General features: G+C 34.0%; 1 long non-coding RNA gene across 1 annotated transcript; it reads left to right on the forward strand.

The window, feature by feature from the left end:
• Positions 1-3,841: 3,841 nt before the first annotated feature.
• LOC131938509 (uncharacterized) lies at positions 3,842-13,785 on the forward strand. Its single transcript, XR_009386305.1, has 4 exons — positions 3,842-3,934; positions 8,547-8,787; positions 9,917-9,997; positions 13,649-13,785. It is a non-coding gene; the product is annotated as an uncharacterized LOC131938509 (long non-coding RNA).
• The last annotated feature ends 9,765 nt before the right edge of the window (positions 13,786-23,550 follow it).

The following is a 23,550-nucleotide window of genomic DNA, read 5'->3' on the forward strand; positions in this document are numbered from 1 at the left end:
AATAAGGGGTCCTGACCTACTGAGCTCTGAGTTTAAAATGTTGGGCCCTGACCTACTGAGCTTTTTATTTTAAATGTGGGGCCCTGAATTACTGAGCTCTTTATTTAAAATGTGGGGCCTGTCCTATAAAGATCGTTGTATAAATTGTAGGGCCCTGATCTACTGAGCCCTGACTTTTAAATGTGGGGCCCTGACCTAATGAGCTCTGAGTTTAAAATGTGGGGCCCTGACCTACTGAGCTGTCTTTGAAGGATTTAAACAAGTGCGACTTTATGGTACCCAGATCTTTGGGTACCCCATATAGTTTTTTCCTTGAGTGGTGTGTATAGGGGCCAGTGTTTAGATACCGCCTGGTTGTACAAGGGGTAGTCCTGAAAGACGTGCAATGTATTCTCAGGGGCCATGCCACAAGGGCAAGTTTCGCTAGAACCAACGTTTATTTTTTATACATTATTGTGTTGTTTCAGTCTATGGTGACCTGTTCTGAGTCTGAAGATAATGAGTTGTTTCTTTGTATGTTCATTTGTAAAATCCTTCACGATGAAGCCCACAAAAGCCAGCTGGTGGTTCCTCTATCCTTGATTGTGAAGCCATGGGCAAGGACCTGAAGTTTAAATCTACAGGCCCATATAGTAACAAAAAAAACATTGTTGTCCTGCAGTGGAATTAGAGGGAGCTAACAAACTATTAGTTCTATTGCTTTCCTCCATCATAAAATTAAGTAGCGCCTGCCGGCATGTTATGCGCCATATGATATGGTCCGTTGACTCCGACTTTGGTATTCAAAGAGAATCCTTATATCTAAGGACCTCTTCCCAATCCATCACCTGGCTACGCGCTTGGTTGTAGATGGCTCCCCAAGTGAGCTGTCTCTAAAATGTGAGGCCCTAACCTATTCACCTTTTTATGAAAATCTGGAGCCCTAACCTACTCGGTGTACATTAAAATAAATGTGTTATTACAAGCAAATCATTTTTTGAACGAAAACAAACGATGAACTCCTGTTAATCTTTAGGATAAAAGTGAAGCTATTGAACAACTGTATTTTTGTAATTGTATATTACTTGTATCATACAGCTTCCCTTAATACAACATAACATAGTACCAAAGCTCTTCTCCACTATATAATTAAAAGAAGCCCCTCCTCCTTTTCGCTTAAACTACATTGAACCTTTATAAATTTTCAGGATCCTATTTCAAAAAGTGTGAACCATCACAAAAAAATGAATTGGAGACTATTGATATTGAGTCTGTGTTTTATTCTAATGGGTAAATACTATTATAAATAAATAAATAAGTATATATATATATATATATATATATATATATATATATATATATATATATATATATATATATAATGCATTCCTACTCCTATGCTAAGTCCATATTTTAATAACTCCGCCTAAAAATACACGATTGGTAACGCGTTGATGAAACCTTTATAAAATGTTTTATCACCCTGAGTAGGAATAATTTGCAACAACGTGGCGGCTGGTACGCTAGAAAACATATACAATCAATGTGTTACAATTGGAGAAACCATCTCCACTAAAAAAAAAAAAAGAAAACAGGACGTTTTAATTGATGAGGGTAAGAAGGAACTGAGGTGGTAAAAGTTATAATTGCCTGTAGAACATTTGAAGCAAAACTGTAGTCTAAAGTATCCTCGATAATATAATATACATATTAGATACATATTATCAATATATAAATATAATCCGTTTGAAGTATGACAAATAAAATTATAATCAGTTAAAAATACATCTGTTAAAATTAGAGTAAGTTTGCAGAATTCCCTATCCACTATGTCATTTAAGAACACGTATAATGGTTTATTTCTTATATTGTGATGTTTCTTAATACTTTTTTAATACAGGTTATAAGCAAAATAGTTATGTTTTTTTAAATTAATTATGCCTGTTTATTGAGAGATGAAAACAATCACAGCTAGCAACATTGTTAGTCCATTTTCTTGACTAAGATTTAATTATCCAAGCATTCAAATGTATCATTATACTTTAACCCTGATTCAAAAGTAATAATCAATTCTTTGTACCATCGACTTGTTAAAGTTGTGGCCTAATACATGACTCTTATAAAATAATAGACTTGGTTCAAGATGTACATCTGCTACCCACCTCGCAAGAATATCTCAACGAAAACGGCATGATAGCAACCATAGACGGCTATGTACCACGGTGTCCCGGCTGTGTCTTGTTTAAGACAGATGATCTCCTTATCTACGGCACCATGCACGTCCCAAAAGAAAGGCTTTATCTGTTAAGGGGGAAGGCTCCGGTAAAAAAAACTTTTTTAATACTCGTTAGAAAACAGTTATTTCTTTACAGCTTTATTAAGATACATCCGCATATGCTTTTCCACTAAAAAATTTTTTTGAAAATATCTTGGTAACTATGACAACGGCGGCCATCTTGAAAAATTAACCCCTTCGTAGGTTTTCCACCATTCACAAAATATTACATTTTAAGCCCAATAAACAATCAATTCATAATCTTCTTCCATATTTTGGGGTAATCAGCTAAAAATTTTAAGTGTATATCTTCAAACTAATTTTTTATGAATTTTTAAAATTTGTGTCCGTTCAAAACACTAGTTTTAATGCCCCAAAATTCCCCAAAGTTAAGTGTTTTGAACGGACACAAATTTTGAAAATTCATAAAAAATTAGTTTGAAGATATGCACTTAAAATTTTTAGCTGATTACCCCAAAATATGGAAGAATATTATGAATTGATTGTTTATTGGGCTTAAAGTGTAATATTTTATGAATGGTGGAAAACCTACGAAGGGGTTAATTTTTCAAGATGGCCGCCGTTGTCATAGTTACCAAGATATTTTCAAAATTTTTTTTTAGTGGAAAAGCATATGCGGATGTATCTTAATAAAGCTGTAAAGAAATAACTGTTTTCTAACGAGTATTAAAAAAGTTTTTTTTTTACCGGAGCCTTCCCCCTTAAATACTGGGCGATTTTACGTCGAACGTTGTGGTTATCCAGAGGATGATAAGTGTTCAGAATATAAACGGGATTGGCATCTGGTCTGTATAAATTGTTTTTATTTCCTTTCGATAATTTTTAAATAATTTTTGTTATAAGGAAATGCTTTTATTTTTTTAAAGAATTTAATTGATCAAATTTGATCCGATTCACATAATCCAACGTAACATTAAACATAAATCTTTACAAAAGTTATTTCAAAAAGCTAAATCCAAGTATCAATTTATTTCTATTTTTTGGAATGAAAATGTTTATTCAAACTTTACTTTTCGCTTCTACCTGACATAAACCTCAGCCAAAATCGTATTGGTAATATTTCCTAAATTGCTGATTACCAGGTAATTATTTGACGCGTGTTTTACGGAATGAAAGATACATTAAATCGAATAATTACCGTAAAGCTTCAAGTCTGATGTCGAAATTCGATCGCAAATCATAGAGCTGGACGTGTGTATTTACTTTCGCCAAAAACCTGAAACTGACTCATCGAACACTTTGGTTCCATCGAACCTAGAATAAATACCACTGGAATAATGGTTTATATCTTGGTGTCCCATCCTCTAGAAAAGTATACAATTGTTCTTAAATAGGAAGTTATCTAAAAAAATTAAAATGTGAAAAGGCATATTTTCTGTGTAACTTTTTCAATATGATTTCAAACCCACCTTGGTTCGGTGAATGGTGTTTTTGACCAACCTTAGCTCTATTTACTCTATTTCTGTGGTCTAAAATATCGATAACTTGAGTACCGTTTCAGTAATGTGGACGAAATTTTAAAGTTAGATACAAGATCTTATTTCCTTGATTCTCTGAAACTTTAAATGATTTCAGTTTGAACGAAGGAATTTCTTTACGCTATTTCCGATTTCTTAAAAGGATTACTTCTGCCGGACCGATTTCTTCAAAACTTTTCACGTAGGTGAAGACTCGACGACTACGCACGGTTACAAAAATTGTGACTTAATTAGATGTTTAATAATTTTTAGAAAATTTACCATCGTTTTGTTAAGTATTAATTTTTCACTTAATTATGCAAACATTGTTTACGTCCATTAAGTGAACTGTTCCCTTTTCTACTCTACTAGCCATCGGTACCCGTTACACGTGAACTATAGGCATATATATTTTAATGTTATACTTTGTTGAGGAAAATATTTATAAAACAGATATGGTCATAACGCAATGTGCTTTACTACACGTTCAACGATATTAGTGACAAAGCAAAGCAATAACTAAATAGCTAAAAATACGATACATTTAAAATAACATAGGCTACCAATACATATTAGAAAAACCAAATTATATAAATTATTAGTCAACACAACACCATAGTAAATGCACATACTGATTTAAAAAGTTAAATGATTCCGTTAAAAACAAGACTGTTCAATGGTATTTATGTTGTTTATTGAAGTAATTTTGGACGAGAAAACTGTTTACATTTCCTAGCGTACGTCTTAATACGTAGATCTATAGATCTGGATCGAATTTGAATGAAATAGTTCATTTCTTCATATTCTAAAATTGGAAGATGACGCCATTAGTTTTGTGTTCTTTCTGTAGCTAAAACATTGGCATGTGACGTTTTTGTTTATTGCGTTTTTGTCAAAACAATAAACACTTTTCCGGTTGCTTAATTAAAATGCGTTTCTACATTGGAATATGCCTTTATTTTTATTTTACTTCTTTAAATAAAAATCAGTTTATACATTTAAAATATACACCATATTATTTACAACAAAAGTCAGTAACTTTATGCTCTCCATATATTGCTGAATTTACTGATCACATAACCTCAGAAATGTTGCGGACACACACACACACAGAGAGAGAGAGAGAGAGAGAGAGAGAGAGAGAGAGAGAGAGAGAGGAGTGCACACGTGGTATTTTATATATTAGGATTCTATTTTTTGTAAAAAGCGGGTTTGATCTCCGCTAAACTTTCTCAAATATTCTTGGATAAAAGTAATACAAAGTATAGAGGAAGTATTTTAATCGTGCAAAAAAAAAATCCCTCAGTCGGAAAAACATAGTTTTGCAATTGTGTCCGTAAGTCTGTGTGTATGTGTGTATTTGTGTGTGTATGTGTGTCTGTGAACACGATAAATTGAGAACAGTTACAGCTAGGTTGATGAAATTTAGTATATAAGTATTATATCAAATTCGTAGCTCTGTATCAACTTTTCATCGGTTTCAGGTAAATGGAAGTGGAACTTATTCTACTTTCAATTTTTCAAAAGCCTATAACTTAAGTACTGTTTCAGATAGATAAATGAACTTTCACAAGTAAAAAAACAATCTACTTCTCTGCCTTCTCTCAAATTTTGAGTAATGCCGTAGAGCGGAAGTAGTAATTTACGCTATATCCGATTTCTCAAAAAAACGCATGTGAATTTATAAAGTGCTAGCTGTCCCGGACAGGCCTTCCACTGGCCTTTGTCAAAAACCTATCTGTAAAGGACCATGACTTGTGTCTTTAGTAATCAGCATATACCCGGCATTGCCCACCCTAACTACAGCCAACCAAAACCAAAATTAAAAAACATAATACAAACGCAAACACAAATGCAAACCCAATCCCAAACCCAACCACAAACGCAAACACAAAGAAAACACAAACGCAAATGAAAAAGCAAACAAAAACAAACCAAATCCAAGCGCAAATACAAACCCAAATAAACCGGTAGTGATCTCCCCTAAACTTTCTCGAATATTCTTATATAAAACAACAGGGGATGGTAACTGGGGATATAGTTATGATCTTTAATCCATTTTAAATACTGAAACTTTTAAAAATAGAATAGAATCTCAGTAAAAAACAATTGCGCACCAAGCGAACGCCTAATAAAGGTGTGTATAATAGTGCGCAATAGTATTAGTACTTTATAAATTTACACTAGGCATGCTGCCCAGCTTCGCTTAGGCTTTCGAAAACATTGAGAATTTGCATGCTTAATTAATTCGCCCGAGGGTCGGTCTACGACCTCAAGAGTTATGAAGAGGTTTAATCCGTGGACATTTTTTTTCGATTTATAGCTCATATAAGGTACCGGTCAGTCGAGGTCAGTTTTGACCCCCTCATCGTAGACTTTTCGGCCAACCGGCCCCCGTGTTCTGTCGCCCCAAGGCAAGATCCTGCCAAATTTGAAGCGCCTGCGGCGCCGGGAAGTGCCCTATCGGACACCCGACAATCTAGATCTAGATCTAGATTCCTAAAAGAATTGTTTTTTAAGTTTAGCCCGAGCATAATAAAAATAAATACATTAACCAAGTTGACTTGGTGTGTCTCGAACCCGCACCACCTGCGTGGTTTAATGTACACTAACATCTTCGCTATTTAGGCAGATGACGTCAATAGTTAATGTATAAGCAATAGTGACGTCACAGTTTTATGCGTTCTTTTTCACATATATTAATGCTTTTCCGGTTGCATAAATAATACTGTTTCTCTACATTCGAATACGCCTTAAATTTTTATTTTTCTTCTTTAAATAAAATTGTGGTTATACATTTAAAACATCTAACATATTATTTTCAACAAAAGTCCGTAAAAAATTCTCGATATATCGCTGCCGATTCTGACGTGATGTCCGGCGAAAATTTTTTGCGGACAGAGAAAGAGAGAGAGAGAGAGAGAGAGATGTGCGCACATTGGGCTTTTATAAATTAGGATTAGTTTTTTGAGAAATCGGAAGTAGCGTAAAGTACTACTTCCGGTCGACGGAAATTACTCAAAATTTAACAGAAGGTAGAGAATTAGATCTTTTACTTGCATGTGAAATTTCATTTATCTATCTGAAATAGTACTCAAGTTATAGGCTTTTGAAAAATTCAAAGTAGAAAAAGTACCACTTTCGGTTATCCGAAATTGCTCAAAAGTTGATACGGATCTACGATTTTGATATAATACTTGTATATGAAATTTCATCAACCTAGCTGTAACGGTACTCAAGTTATCGTGTTTACACACGGACACACACACACACGGACACACAGACATACGGACAAGATTGCAAAATTATGTTTTTCCGTATCAGTGAGATGTAAAACGTCGAGATTTGCAAAAATCTCGATTTTTTTTTTTTGCACGATTACAAGACTTTCTCTATACTTCGTATATACGAGAAAGTAAAAAGGTATGCACTATGGTGAGATAAAAAAAAAAGCAAACGTTCATCAAAAACAAATTCCCCTTAGTGCGCCAAAAAAGACACAACGAATTCCACTATCCACTGTGTGCGCAAAATAAGACACAAATAATAAACTGCTGGAATTCCCGTTCTCAAATAATTAAAATCAAATTTAATAATTAGCAAACAGTACGTTCAGTTTATAAAATAAATGTAAGGCAATATTTAAAATACCTACCACATTGCACTTGATCAATCCACTCTAATTTATATTTTTTCCCCCAAAACCAAGACAAAGTAATAAAAACTAACCCCCCCCCCCCCTTCCCGTTGTAATGTTTTTTTTATATAGGAAAGTAATTGTGTTTTCCTAATTTATCAAGGGATGTAATGAATGCTAATGAACAAAATCTAAATAATTTTAGGCACAATTAGAATTTTTATGAAAGGTGATACATTTCCTAAACAATTTGTTTGATGGACATGCCGGCAATTATCACTATAAGTTTGAAAAAATGAGAATTGTTTTACAACACCTTTAATATTAATTTTTAAAATCATTAATTTAGACGATGAGCACTTTAGACGCACAACACTATGACGACGAAGTCAATTTTTTCGTATATCTTTTTTGAATCCGCAGTCCCCCTCTATATACAGAATTGAATTTTTTCGGCATATACATGTGTCCGTTTGAATTTATATTTTCTTAATCACAAAAAAAAAAAAAAAAAAAAAAAAAAAAAAAAAAAATTAGACTAACAATATTCTGCAGTATTATACACATATAGTTTGGTGTTCACTTTGTGCGCGATTCTTTTATCTACAAGATTCTATTCTATTTTAAAAAGTGTAAGCAATTTAAAATGGCTTAAATAGCATGTCTATATCCCGAGTTGCGATCCCCCATAGTGTTATATAAGAATATTCAAGAAAGTTTAGGGGAGATCACTTCCGGTTTTTTTTTAAATATGAGATATATTTCATTTATCGGTCTGAAACAGTACTCAAGTTATATGCTTTTGAAAAATTGATAGTTGAATAAGTTCCACTTCCGCTTATCGGAAAATAGCTCAAAAGTTGATACAGAACTACAAATTTGATATAACACTTGTATACAAAATTTCATCAACCTAGCCGTAAGTGTACTCAAGTTATCGTGTTTGCATACACACATACACACGCATACACACATACACACATACACATACACATACACATACACATACAGAGAGACATACAGACAAGATTGCAAAACTATGTTTTTTCCGACTCATGGAGGTTTAAAACGTCGAGATTTTAATTAAAATCTCGATTTTTTTTTTGCACGATTACAATACTTTCTCTATACTCTGTATACGAGAAAGTAATGAAATGTTTCACATCTATATTTATAGCAGTGCGCTTATTTTGATGAATTTTCGAGAGGATGCAACGCAACAAGAAGAAAGTACAATCAAGACTGTTGGTGCGATGACAGCACCCCTAAACGCTGGTATGCACTTATTCGCAGCCACTGGTTCAAACGGGAAGACACGGCGTTTCGGTTTGTTTTTGACCCGGCTCCTCGGATTGATACTCACGCGGACAGGGCTCCGTTTGAAAGGAACAACAGTTTATTTATAACCGAGCTTATCGGTAGGTCAATGTTAATGGAAATCCCTAGCTCGGCTCCGTCAGTGACCATCTCCTTTCCAAACGTTTCGCGTGTTTTAGTGCCAGAATTTGAGTGAATGTGCGTGATGAATGACTGTGATAATTCAGTGGAGGATCTAAATGTTTGTGTGTGTTTGTGTGCGGGTGGGGGGGGGGGGGGGCTGGCAGTTAAAAGGGTTCAAAATCAGACAGTAAAAAAGTAAAAAATGATATCTCAAATGATATGTTTATGTTTATGTTTATGTTTATGTTTATGTTTATGTTTATGTTTATGTTTATGTTTATGTTTATGTTTATGTTTATGTTTATGTTTATGTTTATGTTTATGTTTATGTTTATGTTTATGTTTATGTTTATGTTTATGTTTATGTTTATGTTTATGTTTATGTTTATGTTTATGTTTATGTTTATGTTTATGTTTATGTTTATGTTTATGTTTATGTTTATGTTTATGTTTATGTTTGTGTTTGTGTTTGTGTTTGTGTTTATGGTTGTGTTGGTGTTGGTGTTGGTGTTGGTGTTGGTGTCTGTGTCTACGCCTACGCCTGTCTGTCTGTCTGTCTGTCTGTCTGTCTGTCTGTCTGTCTGTCTGTCTGTCTGTCTGTCTGTCTGTCTGTCTGTATGTCTGTCTGTCTGTCTGTCTGTCTGTCTGTCTGTCTGTCTGTGTGTCTGTCTGTCTGTCTGTCTGTCTGTCTGTCTGTCTGTCTGTCTGTCTGTCTGTCTGTCTGTCTGTCTGTCTGTCTGTCTGTCTGTCTGTCTGTCTGTCTGTCTGTCTGTCTGTCTGTCTGTCTGTCTGTCTGTCTGTCTGTCTGTCTGTCTGTCTGTCTGTCTGTGTGTCTTTCTGTCTGTCTGTGTGTCTGTCTGTCTGTCTGTCTGTCTGTGTGTCTGTCTGTCTGTCTGTCTGTCTGTGTGTCTGTCTGTCTGTCTGTCTGTCTGTGTGTCTGTCTGTCTGTCTGTCTGTCTGTCTGTCTGTGTGTCTGTGTGTCTGTCTGTCTGTCTGTCTGTCTGTCTGTCTGTCTGTCTGTCTGTCTGTCTGTGCGTGCGTGCTTGCGTGTATGTGTGTGTGTGTGAAAAAATATATATAATATAATGTATATTCTTTTATGTAAAGAGCGTGGCCATATTGTCTTAAGGCGCCCTCCGGTATTTGGTATTTTCAAATCCACTAGCGGATCTGGGTTCTTGAGTCCAGGTACGTACTTAACTTTCCATACTTTTCCTTATACCAGCATATTTAGCTGCTTTCTTTAACAGCCATAGTTCAATCCAGTGTTTCTTCCAGACTTTTTTCTCCGGGGGGGGGGGGGGCACTTGAAATCTTCGAGGGGGTAGGGGCGGTAGACTTTCTTCGGGGGGGGGGGGGGGTGGGCGGACACTGTTAAAAGTATATATTTTCTATATAAATTATATAAGTTTCATTTCGTTCGAGGGGGGGGGGAGGAGGCGGTAGAATTTTTTCGGTGGGCTTTGCCCCCCCCCCCCCCCCACCTCCCAAAGAGATGCTTGGAAGAAACTCTGGTTCAATCAATATGGTTACGGTTAGAGCAAGTTTAACTTTGTATGGTTTTTTCTAGGGTCATGTTTAGTTCAGAGCTGTTTCTACAGTTAGAGATAAGATTAGATTGGAACAGTTGTAGCGTTAGGTTTACGCTTAAGCTAACGTTAGCTTAGAACTGTATGTAGTGTTAGAGTTCGGATTGTGGTTTGTTTTTGCTTATAACTGTCTGTTTTACTAGGTTAGGGTTAAGAATAGCGTTGGCTTTGGGGCTGTGTGTAAGGTTTGAGTCATGGTTGAGGCTTGCGTTTGTATTAGAGCTGTTTTAGGTTTAGGATTAGTTTAATAAGCGGTTTTTACAAGCTTTTATTTACTCACTTCCTCTGTCGTCAGTCTGTCGTCAGTCTAGATCAAAACGCCCGAGCGAAATTTCGGACACTTCTAACTGACAATTTTTTTTCAACGTTGACACGTGAGTCAACACATGAAGACAATGCAACTTGACATTAAATTTGACTTAATTAATTGGATTAATTGGATGCCTAATTATTTTTTTATGAAGTAGAGACATTTTGTCCAAATTAGTAGGCTATCTCATCAAACTATTCCGCACTATTAAACACGCGTCATCACGTTCATTAGGCGCGCAATGGTTTTTAGTCATGCAACTCTATTGTAAATTTAAAAATTTAAAGAACTGAAAAAAAATTAAAAAAAAAAAAACGTTTTAAAAACAAGTTTTTATGTAATAATTCACTAAAAAGTAGAAAATAAATTATACACTATTATTTTAATAACTATAAAGAAAAGTATAGGTCTCTTCTTAAATATTAGTAAAGGTACTGAAGTGACCCACGCTTTTCTTTATCATTATTAAAATAGTAGTCTATAATTTATTTTCTACTTTTTATTGCATTATTATATAAAAGCTTGTTATTAAAACGTTTTTTATGCAATTTTTTTATGGTTATCGTTAGTTCACAGCAATTCGTGTTTGGTGTGATGTCCTATTCCCATGACAGCAACTCTTGTTTGACGTGATGTCCTATTCCCATGACAGCAACTCGTGTTTGGTGTGATGTCCTATTCCCATGACAGCAATTCGTGTTTGGTGTGATGTCCTATTCCCATGACAGCAATTCGTGTTTGGTGTTGTGTCCTATTCACATGACAGCAATTCGTGTTTGGTGTGATGTCCTATTCACATGACAGCAATTCGTGTTTGGTGTGATGTCCTATTCACATGACAGCAATTCGTGTTTGGTGTGATGTCCTATTCCCATGACAGCAATTCGTGTTTGGTGTGATGTCCTATTCCCATGCTGTCCTTTTGTCTCACCAGTAATTGCAGTCCACTCCCCCCCCCCCCCCACGTTTAAAATATATTGTTACCAACGAGGCCAATTGTTTACATTTCAAATGAAGCGGGAGTAGTCTCCCCTAAACTCTCTGTTTACATTTCAAATGAAGCGGGAGTAGTCTCCCCTAAACTCTCTGGTTTATTCTAAATAGCACTACGGGGGATGTATCTTCTATTTTTAAAAGTTTTAGTAAACAAAAATCATGTCTATATTCCGAGTTGCCATCCCACGTAGTGTTATATTAGAACATTCGAGAAAGTTTAGGGGAGATCACACCCGGTTTATTTGTTGTTGCTGTTAATTTTTTTTAAACTTAATTATTTCTAAAGAATAGAATTTAGTAGAAAAAAAATGTGCAACAAATGAACGCAAGCAAATAATTAAAATAATCAGTGGCGTAGCGAGGTCGGTTGTTAACCCATGTGACACCTGATGCGACAACCCCCCCCCCCCCCCCCCGTAAGAAAAAAATATATATAAGAAAAAAAAATAAAATAAAAAAAAAAAAAAAAAAAATATATATATATATATATATATATATATATATATATATATATATATATATATATATATATATATATATATATATACCCCATACATGGATTAACATATATCTTATTACGATTCTCAACGATTCTCAGGTATATATATTGCAACGTTGAGTTGATGTAACTTCTCCCCTTTCGTCGCCCCCACGATGATAGCTTTAAACTGTGCTCAGATAATACTAACTATTTGTAACTATATTCGGTATTAAATTAAGCTGGATGTTGCATATTTTCTTTATAATTAGCAGGTTTACGTCATAGTGTCACCCCCCCTCCCCTCCTCCACCCGTGTCGGAATTTGTCCACTTTTCTCTTAAAAGACTATTTATTCACTTTAATTAATCATTTAATTAAGTGAAATTATCATTTTTCTGTATATATTTTGCTATTTTTTGCCTTGGTGTCACCCCCTTAAATGGTGTCACCCGGTGTGGCCCGCACCCCCCGCCCCCCACTAGCTACGCCTCTGAAAATAATACTGAAGAAAATATTGATTCAGTTTTAAAAAGTTAATGAAACATTTAATTAAGTCACATTTTTTGTCACAGTGCATCGATTTTTGATCTTCGTGAAAAGTTTGTCAGAAATCGATCTGGTAGAAGTGATTTTTTTTTTTTTTTTGCTAAATTAAAAAATAGCGAAAAGTGTTATTTCTATTCACCGGAAACCAACAAAAAAAAATGAAAGAATCAAGCGATTTAGATGGTATAAATATGTATAAAATGGTTTTGGTAATTGCTTAAATATTAATTTAAAAATTACCAATTTGATATTATACCGGTAAATGATATTTAGCTAATCCTAATGAAACGCTACTCAAGTGCTATAGTGTTTACACACACTCAGATATAAACACAAAATTCCAAAGCCAAGTTTGTCCAAACTTTTTTTCCCCTATATTTACACAAGCTATTTATTTGAGAAATACAATCAAACCAGAGTGTTATTATGTTTCCAACACAGACTTTCTGATGGAAATAATTATGCTTAAACTGTTTTTTTTTTGTACTGTAAGATTATTATGAGCTCATACATCATTCTATCAAATTAAATATATATATATATATATATATATATATATATATATATATATATATATATATATATATATATATATTTATATTTATATTTATATAAATATTTGTATATATATATATATATATATATATATATATATATATATATATATATATATATATATATATATATATATATATATATATATATATATATATATATATATATATATATATATATGTATATAGGCCTATACATATATATATGTCTATGTGTGTGCGTGTGTGTGGTAAAAGATAGATATATGTGTATTGCGTGCGTGTGTGTGTGTGTTTATGTGTGTTTTGTACCTATATTTGTATATGTTGCTTAATTTGCGAATTACAATATAAACCAGAATTTTATTATATTTGTCGAAACAGACTTTCTACTGGAAATGATGTTACTTACACTGGCCTTTTGCGCTGTAAGATTACCCTGAGCTCGTACACCAATCTTTCCAATATATATATATATATATATATATATATATATATATATATATATATATATATATATATATATATATATATATATATATATATATATATGTTTAAAGATAAGTGTCGGTGTATGTGCGTGCGAGTGTTTATGTGTTTATATGTGTATATGTGTGTGTGTGTGTGTTAACTTCTATCTTGAATTTTTTACCTTTTTTTTTACATTTATTTATACACCAATTTTTAAACGCTTAAAATCTTGTATACATTTTATATTTAAAAGAATTGGTCATCTAATTTCAAACTTTATTCTTTTTAAAATGAATAGCATCTTTCTAGAGACCATAAATTAATTACTTAAATTAGCGATATTTGGTCAAGGGAATTTGTTTTTTTTAATTCTTATGGTTTTTACAGGAAAATGTGTGTGCCAACTTTTAAAAATATATTTTAAGAAATAATTTATAAAGGCGATAGATGTCTGATTTTTTAAATTTAAAAACATTTTACTTTAAAAAAAATGTGTCAGATAAGTGTCGGTGTATGTGCGTGCGTGTGTTTATGCGTTTATATGTGTATATGTGTGTGTGTGTGTGTGTTAACTTCTATCTTGAATTTTTTACCTTTTTTTTACATTTATTTATACACCAATTTTTAAACGCTTAAAAGCTTGTATACATTTTATATTTAAAAGAATTTGTCATCTAATTTCAAACTTTATTCTTTTTAAAATGAATATCATCTTTCTAGAAACCATAAATTAATTACTTAAATTAGCTATATTTGGTCAAGGGAATTTGTTTTTTTAATTCTTATGGTTTTTACAGGAAAATGTGTGTGCCAACTTTTAAAAATATATTTTAAGAAATAATTTATAAAGGCGATAGATGTCTGATTTTTTAAATTTAAAAACATTTAACTTTAAATAAAAATGTGTCATCATTAAAAAATTAAATTAAATATTTTTATAAATGATATTTGACTTACTATTAGTGTTTTCAATTTTAAATCTTTTACTTTTTAAAATTATGTATCTTGTTACAAGAATTGTGATCGGTTATGGACTGAATAGCAAACTTGTCAATTTTTTAAAAAATTTATCTGTTGACGTGGTTTTATTTTGAAAACATTTAATTAGATATTTCTATCCAAATATTGACTTAATAATTGAAAATTTTGAATTGAATGCAAAACTAATAGATACTTGATTTTAAAAAAGTATATTTTTTTAACTCTTCTTAAATGTATCTGTTGACGTGGTTTTATTTTAAAAACATTTAATTAAATATTTCTATCCAAATATTGAAAGAATAATTGAAAAATTGCATTGAATGCAAATCTAACAGAAACTTGATTAAATAAAGTATATCTGTTTAACTCTTCTTCTTCTTCTTCTTCTTCTTCCTCTTCTTCTTCTTCTTCTTCTTCTTCTTCTTCGTTCTTAGATTTAGTGTTGGAAGGGATCCCCTCCAATACAATTGAGTATACGTATCAACTGATTATACGCCATGGAGGCCATTTTCCTTTTTGAATACGCTTCCACAGTCTTTGTCCAACCAAGAACAAACTAGAAGGCAGCAGTTGTTTGATATATATATATATATATATATATATATATATATATATATATATATATATATATATATATATATATCCATTTTATTTATGTAAGCCCTGCTAGGGGGGATAACTAAAATCTACCCTTCTATGCTCATCTAACTACTGTCCGGTCAGTGCAAATCCGGCTAAACCCAGACTGGTAATAACCTTAAAATTAGTCTAAATAAAAACAAAAAAAAACGTTAACAATTTATCAAATTTATTAAATGGAACCAATCATAAAATTGTAAAAAAAGAATAGATTAAAAAACTACCGACACGACTAAACAAAACAGACTTTAACGTGACAAAACAATATACACAAAACATTACGTTCGACTATTTGATGGTGCTGCACCGACTTACGATGTCTAGGATGGTCCAGGCTCTGACACACAGAAACCTCCCTTCATCCGTTCTCGACATCCAAAAGTCCACACCAAACAAAACACTACGTACAACCGCTACGTACAAAACATTACGGACAAAACATTACGTACAAAACAATATATACAAAACAATATATACAAAACACCCAGCCAAGTTGCACAAGCAACCTCACTGGAAGGGGGGGGGAGAAAAGAATAGGAAAACATAAGTAAAATGCATGTAAAATATATGCACAAAATAATAAAGTAAATTTATCAAGTAAATTATACACACAAATTCGCACCAGTTTAGAAAACCTCCTAAACATAACGATCTAAACCACGTGGTCCACAACACACGCCCAAGGGTTTAGAATATACCAAAATACATTTTAAACCAACAAAAAGAATATACCCAGTGGCGGAACTACAGTGCCGCCAGACCCCGCAATACGGGGGGGGGGGGGGGCACGCCGTCTAGGGGGCCCACAACCGCACATAATCATTTTTTTATAGTTAAAATGAATTTTCTTGCATTTTTGACCTAATGTTGTTTTTTTTTTTGAAAAAAAAAAAAGAATACTGTAGCTGCGGTTGGAATATCTTTATTCTATAGACACCATCCCATGCTCTTGTATATTCTTTTTCCTACAATCAAACACACGCTGTTGTCGGCAAAATTCTTTTGAAAAAACATCAATTGCGCGAGAGGCCGCTAGATATTAAGACGGCTTTTTGAGACCATCCCACATTCGGTACTGATGGATAAAAGTACATCGGCGCTTTTTTGTCCCTTTTAAGTTCCTCCCCTCCCGCTCTTAGCCTTACAAGAAGCAAATAGATATTGCCTCAACAACTAAGCTGGCTCGTATCAGTGGTAGTGTAGACAAACTAGCGCCCCAACAACTAAGATCCAAGAAATAAAGTGCCGACATTGTTTACATTTAATAACAACTGTTCTAGAAAAGAAGGCAAACGTCTCAAATAAATACACGAATGATTGCGTGTTATATATATATATATATATATATATATATATATATATATATATATATATATATATATATATATTAGCTTCGACACTGGCACCTTGATAGTGGTTTTGTAAATAACAAACAGATAACAGATATAATACAGTAGTGATATTATATAGTAGCTAAGACATGCTGTTGCGTAAAAATTTAAAAAATATATATACACATGAGCTGTAGTGTCAAAGATAGGCAAACGTTCAAACCACTTCCATAAATTATTTCCCTTTTTCAAATAGCCAAATAGGGGTGCTCATAAGCTCCTTTTAATAGATTTGTAATAATCAAATTAAAAAGCAATTACTTATCTTAATTATTTTTTTTAAAATAAGTACTAAAGAATGGTAAAGTATAATAATGAAGTGTGGTTAAAATTAATAATATAAATACAAAAAAAAAACTTAAAAATAAACATAACGCGAGACACCATTACTTATACAAAGCTTCCTGATTTATATACTTTTGACCAACTTAATGATTATAAGTATTAAGGCAAACATAAATGAAAACAAAGATTTTCAAAACAGACTAATTTTAATTGCAAATAAAAGTATTTTAAAAAAAAAATCAAAACAGACTAATGCACTCATACACATGACATGTTGTGGTAAGATTTAATTGAATTTTTCTTTCAAAACCCGATCAGGCCAGAAATGAGTATCCTATGTTCGTATTGTGTGTTAGGTTTTTGTTTTCGTTTGTATTTGTAATTGTGTTAGCGTTATGTTTGCGTTTTGTTGTTTTGGTTTTGGCTGGTTGTGGTTTGGGTGGGCAATGCCGGGTTTATGATGATTACTAAACACACAGGTAATGGTCTTTAACAGAAAGGTTTTTCTCAGAAGACAGAGCAGTATGCATGGCCTGAGAGTTCTATCACAACCTTACTGAGAACAGTACTAACAGGGAAAGCTGCTAGTGTATATAATGCTCAATGTTCCCTCTAAGCTGCGCGGTTGCGCGGCCGCGCAGTAGTTTTGAGCTGCCGCGCAGTGATTTTGTAAAATAAATATATCCGTGTATAAGACTTTTAGAACACCGCGCACAGAAAATAAATTTTGCACACTAACTTTCCCCCCTTAGAAGGAATATTGATAATGCTCTCTCTCGGGTTGTCCAAGGCAATTATTGGCTAGTCAAAGCTGCTATCCTAAAAGCTTACGAGCTTACTCCAGAGGCTTATTGGCAGAAATTCCGGAAGCTCATGAAGCAGCCTAGTCAGTCATATGTGGAGTTTTTGTTTTAAAAGGAGAACGTTTTGTCCAGGTGGCTCCATTCGGAAGAGATCAAAGAGTTTGAACAACTCAAATCTCTGATACTGCGAGAACAATTCCTCAATTCCCTCCCCGAAGAAGTTCGTCTACATATCCTAGACTCTAGGTTATCTGACATTAAGAAAGCTGCAGAGTCGGCGGACATCTATACTCTGGTCCACAAGAAACCTCCAGTGTCCAGCAATCGGCACAACCCAGTACTCCCCCTCGTTAGCAACAGTCCTCCTATTGGCCAATCTCATAAAGCATTGTTATCTTCGGTCCCAGAGACAGCGAGACAACAGATAGTTTGTGCGCACACCAGCGCTTAATGCTTTCTCCCCTCAAGCTGCAAGTTCACAGTTGAACACTATTGATCGGGATGACACTATTCCTGACTGACCACAGGATAGGAATTAATCTTCTACCACCTAGGTACAGTCATCGTTTGACTACCCACTCCACCGTCCAGTTACTTCAGAGGCAACCGATTTTCGGGTAAAGAAAAGGGTTGGCTTTCGTCTTTCCTGGCTGATGCTGAAATAAATATCCTTGGTCATCCATCATCTAAGCGGAAGATTGTTGTCTTGCGAGACACAGGGGCTAAAGTTATTCTACCAGTATGTATTACTGATATAACTGATGATTTAATTGCAAAACAAAACATTTTTGACCCAGGAAGGCGTGTAACATCGACATTTGTGAAAATATCGATTTCGATTTATACTTTATATACGAGAAAGAATAAATGGGGTGAAAATGAGTGGATTAAAATTTATTTAGTGAACAGGAAGTGGGTAGAAAGATAAAAATGAAAAGATTGTACGGAAAGATAGTGATTTTTACTTTTTCGGATACTGAGTATAGAAGAAATAAACCGGGAGTGATCTCCCCTAAACTTTCTCGAATATTCTTATATAAAATAACAGGGGATGGGAACTCGGGCTATAGACATGATTTTTAATCCATTTTAAATACTTAAAGTTTTAAAAATAGAATAAAATCGCGTAGACAAATTAATTGCACACCAAGTGAACGCCAAATAAAAAAGCGCATAATAGTGCGCAATATTATTAGTACTTTTAAAATTTACATTAGTTTTTTGAGAAATCGGAAGTAGCGTAAAGTACTACTTCCAGTCAACGGAAATTACTCAAAATTTAACAGAAGGTAGAGAATTAGATCTTTTACTTACATGTGAAATTTCATTTATCTATCTGAAATAGTACTCAAGTTATAGGCTTTTGAAAAATTCAAAGTAGATAAAGTTATTCTACCAGTATGTATTACTGATATAACTGATGATGTAATTCATGATAAACTTAAACCATCAAAATTGTTAAAGTCATCATTTTTGTCTAATCGAGATGAGAAATGTGTACCTTTACCCACACATGAGAATCAGAAATTGTCTCAATTGATTAATGCCTTTCCTTCCATTTTTGGTGATATCCCAAAAGAAGCAAATGTCCCCCCTCATGATGAGGGGGGACATTTGCTGACGTAGATGCCAAACCTGTGAAACAGCATCCTTGCTACGTTAACCCAGAAAAAGCTTTAATCATGAAACATGAGATTGAATACATGTTGGAAAATGATATCATAGAACCCAGTTTTAGTAATTGGAGTTCCCCTTGTCTTTTGGTCCCAAAGGGAAATAGCACATTCAGATTTGTGACAGACTTTTGGAAAGTCAATGCCTTTACTAAGTCTGATTCCTACCCATTGCTCAGAATAGAGAATGTTATTGACAAGATAGGTCAATCCAAAGTCATTTCAAAAATTGACTTATTGTCTGGTTACTGGCAAATTCCTTTGTCAGACCGTGCCAAAGAAATTTCTGCATTTGTATCTCCAAATGGTTTCTATAGGTACAAACGCATGCCTTTCGGAATGAAAAACGCTGTTTCATCTATAGCAGAACCTTTAACTGCCTTATTTAAAAAGGAGTTAGTTATTTGGTCAGATGAATCTAATAATGCATTTTTGGACATTAAAACTTTTCTGTCCAATGCCCCGTCTTGGCTGCCCCAAAGTTTAGTAAACCTTTTAAGCTTGCCATTGATGCCAGTGACACCGCCATTGGTTCTGTATTATTTCAGGAAGATGATCAAGGAATTAATCACCCCATTGCATTTTTTAGAAAACTGAATACTATTCAAAAGAATTACTCCACAACAGAAAAGGAAGCTTTAGCTCTAGTGTTGTCATTACAACATTTTGAAGTTTATGTAACCTCTTCAGTAAACCCAGTCCTTGTTTTTTCTGATCATGACCCACTCAAATTAACTACCAAATTAGGGCAGATATACCATAGAATTCTGAGATGGTGCCCGTATTTTCAAAATTTTAATTTGATAATTAACCCTATCAAAGGTACAGACAATGTAATTGCTGACTGTTTGTCAAGAATTTAGTTTTTACGGTTGTTAACATGATTTTTGTGAGTTATTTTGATTGGTATATCAATTTTCAACTTGTTTACTTAAGTAATTTACCCTTTTTTTAAAGGAGGGGGGGGTGTGACCTACATAGGTCTTCTTTTATTAATGGTTTAATTTTATACAATATTTTATTAATATATAAATGGCCTTGAGCTATCTGTTATTTTTTTTATTTTTATTTTTTTAAAGAGATCTAGATAGCATCTGCAAACGCGCCCTAGTAATAATGTACCCTGTAATCAGAATGTGAATGGTTTGCATTCTGCAGATTCTTAAAATATCATTTTTTTGAAAATGCTTGTTGTTTTCAAGTATAAACATTTTGAAGGTATTTTTCATTATTTGTATTATGTTATAGTAATATATATCGTGGCTCAGCTGATGATATAGCTGACTTTGAATCAAGTAGATTACCCTTTTGGTTTTCTTACATATTTTATTCACATGTATATAGATATTGTTACCCTTAACTAAGGGACTTTGGTGTTATTATAAAACTTGAGAATTATTCCCCTTTAATAAAAATTGTAAAATTGGAATTATTTCCCTTTGATTTTCCTAGGGATTTTTCCTTATATAGAAATTTTGTTGCTACATAGTTTTACATTTTTTGTTTCGTCAGTTTTGTACTGATGTAGGCCTATTGTTTTTGCTTAATAAATCTGCTATTTAAAAGGAGGGGGGTGTGACCTACTTAGGTCTTCTTTTATTAATGGTTTAATTTTATATAATATTTTATTAATATATAAATGGCCTTGAGCTATCTGTTATTTAAACTCAGAAATATTCCACCAGACTCATGTGAGAGAGTTCACAACTGTCTTAAGTCTTAGTTCTAGTATGAGGTGTTTGTGATTTTTTGTGAAATTGTTAGTTGGGTTTTACAGTTTTGAATTTTGAGTAAAAATGCAAAGTTGAGAAAATATTATCTGGCAAGTGTGAGAACGAGAAGTCGGTGACCTACTTACAAACCCTATACTACTACACAAAAAATATATCCGGGTCCTCGGCTATGTCCACTGTTGCTGCCTCTATGCAATCGTCGCAGTAGGTAATGCTGGTAACAGGAGGATCTGACTTATTTCCTTGTTGCACTTCAACAGTGTTGGTGGTAACAGGAAGTTCTGGTTTGTTATTTCCTTGTTGCACTTCAACAGTGTTGGTGGTAACAGGAAGATCTGGCTTGTTATTTCCTTGTTGCACTTCAACAGTGTTGCTGGTAACAGGAAGATCTGGCTTGTTATTTCCTTGTTGCACTTCAACAGTGTTGGTGGTAACAGGAAGATCTGGCTTGTTATTTCCTTGTTGCACTTCAACAGTGTTGGTGGTAACAGGAAGATCTGGCTTGTTATTTCCTTGTTGCACTTCAACAGTGTTGGTGGTAACAGGAAGATCTGGCTTGTTATTTCCTTGTTGCACTTCAACAGTGTTGGTGGTAACAGGAAGATCTGGCTTGTTATTTCCTTGTTGCACTTCAACAGTGTTGGTGGTAACAGGAAGATCTGGCTTGTTATTTCCTTGTTGCACTTCAACAGTGTTGGTGGTAACAGGTGGGTCCTCTATCTCTTTTCTTCCTTCTTGCTCTCCCACAGTGTGGCTTCCATGTATGGGCGCTTCCACCACATCACCCGCACACCTTTCTAGATACGCGTTGAGCTCACTAATTGTCTCACGCAGAGAAGTTTCTTGATCTGCTGTACACGATAAAAACAAGTCTTTAAATATTAGAAGGACGGAGAGAAAAAAGTAAATTACCCCATAAATCATGTAACAAATTTTTTTAAAAGTCTTTAAATATTAGAAGGATAAAGTAAACTACCCTATATACTAGAAGTGACACGCTTCCATGACAAATTATCTCAGGACTAATGATCTCAGACAAACTATTTTTTTCTGATATAATTTGTCCATGAGATATTTTGTCTCGAACATTTTCTCTAGATAAGCGCTACCACTAATGCAAAAAGAGCACAAGAAAAAAGTTAAGCCCCGCCACTTTTTGCCAGCTCCAATTTAATGTACGCCAGCCGCCTTGGAATATTTCTGATGTCTAAACATTTAGATTTTTAAACGCACGCCATATAACCAACTGATCCGCCTCTAGGGCTAGGGTTAGCGTTAGGGTCATGGTTAGCGTTAGGGTCAGGGTTAGCGTTAGGGTCATGGTCAGGGTCATGGTTAGGGTCAGTGTTAGCGTTAGGGTCATGGTCAGGGTCATGGTTAGGGTCAGTGTTAGCGTTAGGATCAGGGTTAGCGTTAAAAACTAGTAAAAGTTTTTGTATCCTCTTTTTTATAACCTTCTTTGGCTGGCGGGGGTTAACGTTTTGGCGGGGCCTTTCTGGACAAAATGCCATTATTGTCTACTACATGTATATATTTTTACCCTCTCTTCTTCTTCGGGTACTTTGGCTTCTCCTTTTTCTATAATACACCGTAGCCACTATTATCATGGCCACAAGCACAACAGCGCCAACGCCTACACCCCAGCCGATGGCGGACTTTGAAGCTGTCTCTATAACAGGAAACATAATTCCAACTCAAAAACATGAAACAATTAACATACTGAAATATTATTTACAAAACTACATTCAGCTGTTAGCCTAGTTTCTATATCATTTTAAAATGTGTACAGATGACTACATTCAACTGTTAGCCTAGTTTCTATGTTAAAATGTTTACAGATGACTACATTCAGCCGTTAGCCTAGTTTCTATGTTAAAATGTGTACAGATGACTACATTCAGCTGTTAGCCTAGTTTCTATATCATGTTAAAATGTGTACAGATGATCATTGTTACATTACTTATAATTATAAGAGTAGACAACATCAAGTTCACAGCTCTGACGACACACTCTAGACTCATTTATAGCCAACTCACATCAACAACACGGTTACTCAGATACTCGACTTTCAAGGGACATCACTAAGATATATATAACACAAGGGACATAACAATAACTAACAAGACATAATGTAACAATAATTTGACAAATCAGCTAATCTGAAACCAAGGTGTGGATTAGCTGTCTTTACACAGGTTGTGTTAAGTGCTCACCCAGTTATATGAGCAAGACTAAAAAACGTTTTTGACGGTTTATTATTCTTTTATTATACAAGAATAATTGCTAGAAATACTAGTTGAAATCATTTCT

Source organism: Physella acuta, unplaced genomic scaffold (assembly GCF_028476545.2).
Source record: "Physella acuta isolate Inbredline_101_S28 unplaced genomic scaffold, ASM2847654v3 ptg000017l, whole genome shotgun sequence".
Taxonomy (NCBI): domain Eukaryota; kingdom Metazoa; phylum Mollusca; class Gastropoda; family Physidae; genus Physella; species Physella acuta.